Source organism: Oryctolagus cuniculus, chromosome 2 (genome assembly GCF_051225735.1).
Source record: "Oryctolagus cuniculus isolate XC-2025 breed Fujian yellow rabbit chromosome 2, ASM5122573v1, whole genome shotgun sequence".
Lineage (NCBI taxonomy): Eukaryota > Metazoa > Chordata > Mammalia > Lagomorpha > Leporidae > Oryctolagus > Oryctolagus cuniculus.
Genome location: NC_142868.1, coordinates 85,331,651 through 85,341,969, shown reverse-complemented (window position 1 = coordinate 85,341,969; position 10,319 = coordinate 85,331,651). Strand labels below are relative to the sequence as shown.

The 10,319-nt window shown below is 40.4% G+C and overlaps 1 long non-coding RNA gene across 1 annotated transcript; it reads left to right on the top strand.

Moving 5' to 3' along the window:
* The first annotated feature begins 251 nt into the window (after positions 1 to 251).
* LOC149127869 (uncharacterized) lies at positions 252 to 5,213 on the top strand. Its single transcript, XR_016230013.1, has 2 exons — positions 252 to 450; positions 3,785 to 5,213. It is a non-coding gene; the product is annotated as an uncharacterized LOC149127869 (long non-coding RNA).
* Positions 5,214 to 10,319: the final 5,106 nt, after the last annotated feature.

Below are 10,319 nucleotides of genomic sequence, written 5' to 3'. Positions count from 1 at the left end.
TCTCTCTCTCTCTCTCTCTCTCTCTCTCTCTCCCTCTCTCTCTCTGTCTCTTCCTCTCTATCACTCTGCCTTTCAAATAAATACATGACTCTTTAAGAAGGAAATACACACATATATAAATATATATTATCTATCATTATTTTGTTAATTTGAGCTAAAATTTGAAGAAAAACCAAAAAAAGTTTTGGGCATTTGGTATCAGGGAAAACATGAAATATATCAACATGTAACTGCTTTAAAATATTTGAGGAAGAGAGCCTTGATCAGGACTTGTCTTGGCTCCATTCTTTGCGTCCTTGTCCCCGCATTCCCACTCTCTGTTTCAGGAAGACCCAGTTCATTGTGCCGCAGGCCGGCACAAATGGCGCCCGAACGTGGGACCTGAGAATTAGAGAAGCAGTGAGGAACCTGGATTCACGGAGTCGCGACTGTAGAGGTATACAATTTGTGGTGAGTACCCGACACCAAAATTGTGGAGATTTATTTTGAGCAGGCATTATGGGACAAGCATCGGGAAAAATCCCCCAGTAGTAAAGGCAGTGAAGGCATTATTGCAGATGCAAGGAATAGGGTTAAAAAAGAAAGTAATAGAGCAATTTATAGAAACCATAGAAATTGCATGTCCTTGGTTTATTGAAGAAGGCCTTATAGATGAGATGCATCGGGAGGACATGAGAAAATTGAGGAAGCCAGAAGCTGTGATGGTGAGGATAATCGATCCTGCCGATCCTCTAGTTCTATGGAAAAAGTTACTCCCTCCGCCCCTCCCTTTAACTTATTTATAAAAAAATGATAAAAAATTATCCCTTTGTCAAGAAGGGGAATGTTTGCCAAATATCTTAAAAAGAGTGTCACTCAAACCCTGAGAAAAGCAGCACAGCAAGGCCAGGAGGAAGCCAACATCTTTTGATGCTTTTCCAGTGAAAGTATATACAGAAGATGGCCAAGAAATGCCAGTCACCATCCAGTCCCCTTTAAAATGTTAAAAGATTGAAAATCTGCTTGTGATGCATATGAGCCCACTGCTCCCTATACCTATGGCCAGGAGAAAGAGAGGAAAAATTCCACAGGTATCTTGACCTAGAGAAAAGTCTTGATTCAATAACCCTTTCCAACCTGATAAATGTTTTTCCATCTTTGCAGCTTATGGTAGTTCCGGTATGTCTTGAAAAGCTTTTGTAAGCTATTACTTATCTGTTTTAATTGAGTGGTTGCAGTAGCCCTGATTGGATCTGGCTCTGCTTGAAGATCTCAACTTGGTGGCTGTTTTAATTAGACTAGGCGCTATGGAGGTTCCCAGCACTCTTGGTGAAACGGTGTACCTACCCAACCCCACGGCCAGCCCTGCTAGGCCCCGGCATGTGCAGTCTTCCCTGTAAATGAGGGACCACAGCCTTTCTCTACACTCTATTCCAGCCAAAGTGTCCTACCGCACCCATGCAGGCTTAGCCAGATATCTCTTGGGAAAGGGCTCCTCAGGGCGGCTTTTTTAGTCTCCATTTCCAATTCAATAACCTCCTCACTAGGAGGGGGGCAGGGGAAGTGCCTCTGGCTACTGCTGGCCTTATCTAAGGGAGCAAGAACTTTAATCCATTAACCCTTTCCAACTTGATGGGTTTTTCTCTTTACAGTTAATAAAAACTTAAGCAATGGACTCATACGCTGGTAATCAATTCTTTTCTGTGCTGCTGTAGCTAACTTATCTAATGAGAGTTTTCATGTGTCTTGAAGGTTTCGCATTTTTCTATTGCCAGTATGAGTCTTGATTGGAAAAACTACAATACAAAGCTGTTTACGTTATTTGCCTGTCTTTAATGTTTGAGTGATTACCTAACTGATCAGATCTAGCCCACAGCCTTGGTTAAACGTACTAATTTTTGATTAAAATGGTTTGACTCTCTGATAGTTTAAATTCTAAACCGAGTCTTTCAACTTTGGGGCTTCCAGTCGGATCCCTGGAACTCTCAAAGGATGAGACTCTAAATTTGTTAAAGTAACAGCTGTTTGAGTCAATTCAAATTATACAAAGTGTATTAAAATGTAGTAAATGATGTCAAATCTATGTTGTATTCATGTTTTTGCTTTTCAGCTAGAGTAGTCTTAAAAATGAGAGTAAATTCTGTGTATACAAGCCTTTATGTTGTTAACTAAAGTAAGCCAATACAGATTGGTTAAAAAAGTTGGGGTAATGCAAATGCCCCACGGTTTGCTTGGTTCACTTGCTCAGTTTTACATGTCTTTGATAGGCTTTAAACTTGTTTCTCTTAAGGATGAAGATCTTTTCAAAGTTGTAAATATTTACTAGTGACTGTGTTTGCTGCTCAAGTGGTGTTATCCTTTTGTTACTTAAAAGCATGGAAATGTAATTTTGACTTTTAATTCAGATATTGGTGTGGTATTCATTAATAACTCAGTGTCTTAAGTTATCTAGTCATCAGTGCTAAGTAAAACGTGAAAAATGTATTATGTACTTTTCACATCTTTGATAAAAGACTGTTTAAGTTTGTCAGCATATATTCTCATAGGTTGTCCATACATGACAATTCAAAACTATGGAAAAGTAACTACAGGTGTAAAGGTTCAGAAGGTGTGAGCAAGTCATGAAAAGTTGTAAAAAGTTTACGATTTTTTTTTTTTTTTTTTTTGACAGGCAGAGTGGACAGTGAGAGAGAGACAGAGAGAAAGGTCTTCCTTTGCCGTTGGTTCACCCTCCAATGGCCGCCGCGGCCGCCGCGCTGCGGCCGGCGCACCGCGCTGATCCGATGGCAGGAGCCAGGAGCCAGGTGCTTTTCCTGGTCTCCCATGGGGTGCAGGACCCAAGCACCTGGGCCATCCTCCACTGCACTCCCTGGCCATAGCAGAGGGCTGGCCTGGAAGAGGGGCAACCGGGACAGAATCCGGCGCCCCGACCGGGACTAGAACCCGGTGTGCCGGCGCCGCAAGGCGGAGGATTAGCCTAGTGAGCCGCGGCGCCGGCCTAAAAGTTTACGATTTTAAAACATTGTTTACAAAGTTTTCTATAAGTTAAATGTTAATGCCAAAATTACACTAACCTAAAGTTGAAGTCTGATCTTCTGTTATAACAATGGGGTTTTTAAAAATGTGTACTAATGTTAGTAATTATTTGGAAATGGTCTCAATCGTAAATCTTAAAATCTGTTGTTGCAAAAACTGTAACGTCTCTTTTTAACAGTGTCTGCTTAATCAGTTACTCTGCCATTTCTAAAGTTAGGTCGTGTAAGCTCTTTTTAACTCTGTTAAATAGTTCTGAGTTATGTGATAATTTCGTGTGCTAATTCCTACATCCAAGGTTTTTATTTCTGGTTTATTCAACAACAAGAAACATAGAATCCATATTCTGCCAAAGTAATCTGTGTACTCTACTGTCTGTTAAATTATGATTGATAAAAAGTATTAAGTTGTAAAAAGTTATGTTAAATATTATTATGATCAGATGTGGTCTAAAAGTGTTAAAATTGCCCTGACTAAATGTTAAGGAATTCTATTTTGACCAGATAACAAACTTTCTGAAAATCCAAGTTTTAAATTTTCTGGACTTTTGATACCTCCAGAGGGCCCCTGGAGATGTCAAAAGATACATCTCTCATCACCGGGATTCCTTATAATCCCCAGGGACAAGGTATTGTGGAACGAGCACATGCCACATTAAAAATTATTTATAAAAAATAAAAAAGGGGGAATACAGGACCATGGCATATTCCCCACAAAAATGGCTATCACATGCTCTTTTCATTTTAAATTTTTTTAATACTGGATAATCAAGGGAAATCTGCAGCTGATCGTCACTGACATCCTGAAACCGAAAGACAACAAGTCTACGTGAAGTGGAAAGACCCTCTAACTGCTCAATGGTATGGACCTGACCCTGTTTTAATATGGGGATGTGGACATGTTTCTATACTCTCGCAAAAAGACAATGGAGTACGATGGTTACCTGAGCGACTTGTGCGGCAAACAGACAATGTCACGAAGCAACCCCTTGATCTTCATTATGATAACATTGCTGATCGGGATCCCCCTCAAGATGAATGAAGCTTGCCGGCTCACATCAAACTAAGCCTAGGCCATGGACTCTGTTGGTGCGCACCAGTAGTTCAAAATTGTTCATGCACTTATGATAATGGAATTAAAACAGCAGAATTTGTACAATGGGTAAGGAACAATCAAACCTTGTTCCGTACTGGGAGGGTTATAGTTGAAAACCAATGGCTTAATGTGACTGATCAATCGAAAAGGGAAAATACTGATTTTAGCATATCAAAACTGGTCACTTTGACAGACTCGGGTATACCTTTGTCAATTCTAGAAAAGAAGCCTGGTTGATGTATTGGTCAAAACTGTTGAAGTAACTCTTATGGTCAATTCCTCCTTCTCTGTTGAAAGTAGCAATTTCTGGCTACATTTAGCTGCCATTAACTACTTACTACTGAAAGATCTTATAAGCTGTGACTTGATTATTATCTCAAATAATGTTCCTTACATAAAATATCTGGTACAGCAGCTAAAAGGTGAACTTCAGCATATGTTTCTAACTAATGTCTTTTCTTTTGGTGGATCTCAATGGACCCACTGGCTTTTGATGTTGCTGGGTCCTTTATTGCTGCTCCTGCCTTTTTGTCAGTGCCTCCCCTGTATATTCCAAGGCCTCTCTGTGCCATTTGGTACCGTTTGGTCTGAGATTTTAAAGTTGCATTCACAGCTTCACCCCTGAGCCAAAAAGGATGGCATTGAATTCCAATGACGGGTAAGACTCAGTCTCCTTGTACCAACCTAAGACAGGAGCCTCAGAGAATGTCTGGGGTGTCCAATGACGGGTAAGGACAAGAAGAGACACGGGCAACCTAAGACAGGAACAGTGCCTCAAAAAATAAAAAAAGGGGGAAATGTGGGCAGCCACAGGTAGTCACTCCCTTTGTTTACACTTAAACATATGAATGGAGACTTCCCGGCACAGACAATTAGGCTAGGGGAGATTCCGGGAAGAGGCAGGAGGAACCTAAACCTTTCACAAGAGATGATACAAATAATCAGTCACACCTGTAACCTTCATTTATCACCTAAGTGTTTTTATTGTAACCTTAAGAGCCGTTTTGATATGTAAATCTTTTGTGCTCCTCCTTGTAAACAACTGGTCATGTTTAAATACTACTGCATTTATTCAATAAACGAGCCTTGATCAAAAAAAAAAAAAATATTTGAGGAAGAGGAGACAATTTTCCTGGAATTAAATTCTATGAGAATTTTTATGTGTAATTTTATAACAAGGAAATAAATAACATCTTCAGTGTTTTTCAAGCACAGACCAATGTTAGAAGTAGAATTCGTATTATTATTTCTTGTAATGGCTTTTCATAAAAATCAAGGACATGGAGTTAAAAGTGAAATCAGTGAAGGTTAATTCTGGGAGGAATCACACTATAACAAACAGGTAGATCCTGAGTGGTTAAGCTGGTCTAAGAATAGATCTTGTAGAAGAATTGACTTAGCCAAGGTCACAGCATATGATAATGGCAAAGCCAGAATTAGACTTTGAGTCTAATTTTCATCCTGACGATGCTACCTATCTTCCTGCCTTGCTCCCAAGTGAGGAACGTGATGTCTGTTTCAGCGTGTAGGAATCCCCACCATCACTGACTTAACTCTCTTACTCCAAAACATACTGGAGACGTCGACTCACACAATTTTTTCTCCCTTTACATCAAACTGCTCTTTTATGTCAAATTCTATCTTTCTTTGCATGAAAGCGACATACATGAAGACACAGAGACAAGAGAGATGCAGAGAGACAGAACATGTGTATGCTTTGAGCAACAATGGCTTGAGGAGATTAAGAAATATTCTACAATCAAATCTAATCCACCAGAGACCAAATTGCAAACACTTCCCTTTCAATGATTAATGGAAAGAAATTTTGGTGTAACTGATGGGAAAATTACAAGATGCTTTTAACATAATTAAAAATAATGTCGTTATTGGCTCCCTACTCTTTCCAAGCCTAGTGTTGGCTTCCTTCCAGGACTAACACATTTCATCCAGCAACAGGAGAAACATTTAAAGAAAAATTCTTTCCATCTCTGAATTCATATTTTCTTGACCATAGTGTAGTTTGTGAAATTTAACATTAGTTTTACTATATTATGAAAAAGATCACGGAATTGCTCTACTAATAGTCTCATAAAAGCATGGGATGCTTTAGAGCAGGAAAAAATTCACCTAAAGCAGTTTCACTTTACACATGACACTAAGCACTCATCCTGTGGCTCTCTTTTCTTCCTTCTCTCACTTGAAAAATAAGTTTTGAGGATGTATTTTGTGTTAAGTGGTATAGTAACTCCTAAAAGATTCAAAGCCAAAATCCTTAGTTCATAGCCTTAAGAAAGTACAAACAAGGGGAGGGGTGCAACACATATTAATAAGCATTAATCAATCAGCATATGTCACATTCTATTATAGCCACATTCCTAGAGTTACGAAAGCCAAGTGAATGATGAAACTTGCCTGTGTAGTTAGGAAAACTTCTCTAGAATGTACGATGTTTTATCAGTGCCTTAAAAGAGGAGCGGGAATATACCAGCTTCGGAAACAAGGGAAGAGTATTCAGGTCAGAGGGAAATGAGTAGCCCATGATAGAGGCATGCAGGCGTGTGTTTATTTGGTGGCTGCCAAGGAGTGGTTTAATAGCATGTGACTGAAGGTGGGATTGAATAGATACACTCTGACATAGCTGGAAAAGGCTTGCCAAAGCCAGCTAAGTTGCATCACTTTATTCTGCAGGTAATGTGCATGGCATTCAGCAGAGAAATAACATTTTACATTTTCACATGCGCCTATATTTGAGAGAAAGAACTACTAGCACTGTGTGGGCTGAGTTGGAGGAAGTAGACCATCTATGAGGCAAGTCCAGATGACACTGATAAGGAAAAGCATGAGGCACATGAGGGTATGCTCAGGAAAAAGGAGGAGATACTTATGAGGCTGAAACTGATAATGCCTTGTGATGATGGTGAGGGATAAAAGCCAGGGGGAACAACACAGTTTCTGGTTTTGAAGATTGAAATCACACTGATGACACCTAACTCTAGGCTGTGAAAGGATGGTAGGGAAAAGGTTTCCACACCTGTTCAGAGACTCAGTTTGGCCACAATGGGCCACTTACAGAGAATGTATGCAGGGAATAATTGAAAATCTGTGTCTTAAATTCAGAAGAAAAAGTGTGGGTGGGTGGTAATTGATTTTAAAGTCCAAATATTGGGGAAAAGTTGAAGCTAAGGAATGGGAAAATAGAAGAGAACTCTAAGAACAGAAACCTGAGAAACACCATGTTGAGAGGATGGATGGGAGAGAGGAACTCGTACAAGATGCGGTTAGCAAGAATCATGGGTGTGGTAGGAAGAGAATGGAGGACAATACATGGGAATCAGATCAGTTAGGATACTTTCTGCTGCAATTAGCAATGCAACCAAATCAAAAGGACTAAAATGATGAAGTTTATTTATCTGCTCATGGAGCAAAATACTCCAGCACTAAAGAAGTCAGAAAGAACAGGGTTTCATCACAGGTCCAGGTCCATTTCCTTCTGATTCAAATTCTTTTAAAAATTTTTTTAAAAAGATTTATTTATTTGAAAGGTAGACTTACAGAAAGAGAGAGACTGAGAGAGAGTGCACATGCGAGAGAGACATCTTCCATCTGCTAGTTCACTCCCCAAATGACTGCAACAGCTAGGGCTGGGCTGGGCTGAAGCCAGGAACCTGGAACTCCATCTGGGTCTCCCACATGGATGCAGGGGCCCAAGTACGTGGGACACCTTCCACTGCTTTCCCAGGTGCATTATCTGGGAGTTTGATCAGAAGTAGGGTAGCCAAGACTCAAACTGGCCACCCTATGGAATGGCGGTGTTGTAGGGGGTGGCTCAACTTGCTGTACCACAACGTCATCCCCTCTCTCAGATTCTTGAAGCAATCACTCTGGTCACATGCTGATTGAATTAGAGCTGGGTTTCTGAATTGATGACTTCCATGGAAGGTAGAGATTGGGCTTACTCCTTTGAGAATAGAACTCATTTGATCCCTCTTTTGTCTCACAAAGTACTAATCAAAGAGTCTAGAGTGGAACCAGTAGCAGGTGCTGAGATGTCTATTATAGAAGTTAATGGAGGGAAGCATTTCAGAATGAAAGGGTGGGCATTCATTCCAAAAATTATAGTTGAGATTGGTTAGGGTAGGTGTTACAGAGAGACGGTGCGCCTTGTAAATCAGGTGATCATTGATGACTTTGGGTGAGACTCCACACAAACAATAGGGCAGCTCTTGCAGAATACTCTTGGCAGGAGTCTGAAGACAAAGAGAAGGAAAAAGATAAATGTTAAGATCAGCTGCAATTCAATGACATGTATTTGTTTGTTTGAAAATATTATTTTATTCTATTGATGAGTTTGTATCAACTTGCTCCTTCCTGGGTTAAAAGAAGGAAAATTAGCCTACACATGAAAAGAGCATGACAAATTTGTGAAGAAAAGGAGAAGGCTGTGAGTGAACGGAGCGACAACTGTCTATGGTTTAGAGAAAGGTGACCACAGAACACAGGAGAGACGGGATTTCCATCACTGTTTTGTCAGGATCAGAATCGTGCCGTGTTTCTGGTATGCTTTGTTCAGTTTCTGAGCTGTGATGAAAAATTGATATGTGTAATTTACAAGGCCAACCTTCGCAAAATCACAGGCACTTTGTAATTGCGGTGTAATTACACTAAAAGGCAGAGGCAATTTTCTTCTGTGTGTGGCCAGGCACTCAGGAGATTGGGATATGGAAAGCAACAGGGCACATCTAGTCAGTGTCAGGGTATAGAGTTTGCAGATTTCCAGTGCTCTGGTACAGCACAAAATAAGCTTTCAAGCCCTAAGGTCGATAATAATTTTAATCTCATTAATTCTGTGATAATAATATTATTAAATGTATCCTCATGTGACTCCTAGGTGTTTTTTAGGTTCAGGGAAAATAATTTCAGTAATGTCTCCATTTCATTTTCATTTGTGTAGAACTTTTCATAATTCATTCAGTTTTCTCCCTAATGATCCTCTGGACTAAGACTAGGTAATATTCTTTTTATTTCTTAGATGGGAAAAACTTACTGGGTGGAATTTCTAAGTGATTTTCTGAAAGATACCAGTTTTCCTGAAGGATAACTCTGCCCCTGGGTTGCAGCTGTCCCATAGTAAAAAGAGAGGTATTAAGATATGCACAGTGGGACTCAGGGGACTGCTGTATAAGGAGAGCTGGCTTCTCAGTATATTTCCACTCAGCGTGAACCAAGCAGACTGGGTGAGGGTCAGACTTCCAAAGGAAATGATTGGATTAATGACTGTCCAGGCTCAGATGAAAGACAAGAATGTGCAGAAAGTGCAGTGTGTAGCGTAGCACATTATTTATTTTCTTTTTAAAAATTTATTTATTTGAAAAAGAGAGAAAGAGAGAGAGAGAGAGAGAGAGGGAGAGAGAGAGAGAAAGAGAAAAAGAGAGAGAGAGAATGAGAATCTTCCATCCATAGGTTCACTGCCCAAATGGCCAGGGCTGGGCCAGGCTGAAGGCAGGAACCAGCAACTTCATCCAGGTCTCCCATGTGGGTGTAGGGACCCAAGCATTTGGACCATTCTCTGCTGCTTTCCCAGGTGCACTAGCAGAGAGCTGAATGGGAAGTGGAGCAGCCAGGACTTGAACAGGCAACAATACTGGATGCTGGTGCTATAGATGGTAGCTTAACTTGCTGTGCCACAGCGCCAGTGCCAGAATGACACATTATGAAATGACTTACAGAGCATTCTCATCTTCCCTCTCCTTTTACCATGAAGATGCCAAAAGCCAAGTCATTATTCATTGGGTATGAGGCAAAACCGTACCCATTAGCCCAGTGACTCCTAGCTGAGTGCTTACTGCACCGCTCTCAGCTGTAATGTGGAGTCATAAATAGAAGGAGCATAAAGCAGACAGAGAAACAAGTATGGAGAGGCACAGAGGCTGTCTCCTATCAACATTCAGAGGATGGAGAAGATACTTCCCTAGATCCCACTGAAGAGGCTGCCTGGTCAAGTTACTGCGTGCGTGGCACACAAGTAGGAGAAGAGGCACTCGAAGCTAGAAGGAGGACAAAGTGTAACTGGCTACAAACATTTTGGATGAATTATGATAGCATTAGACCATAGCCTCATTCTCTGCAAAGATACTGACATACTTGGAAATTTTCTTTAGGCTTGATGCAATTTGTCTTGATTTTGGGAGAAACAGTCAAATTTTAAAAATTGT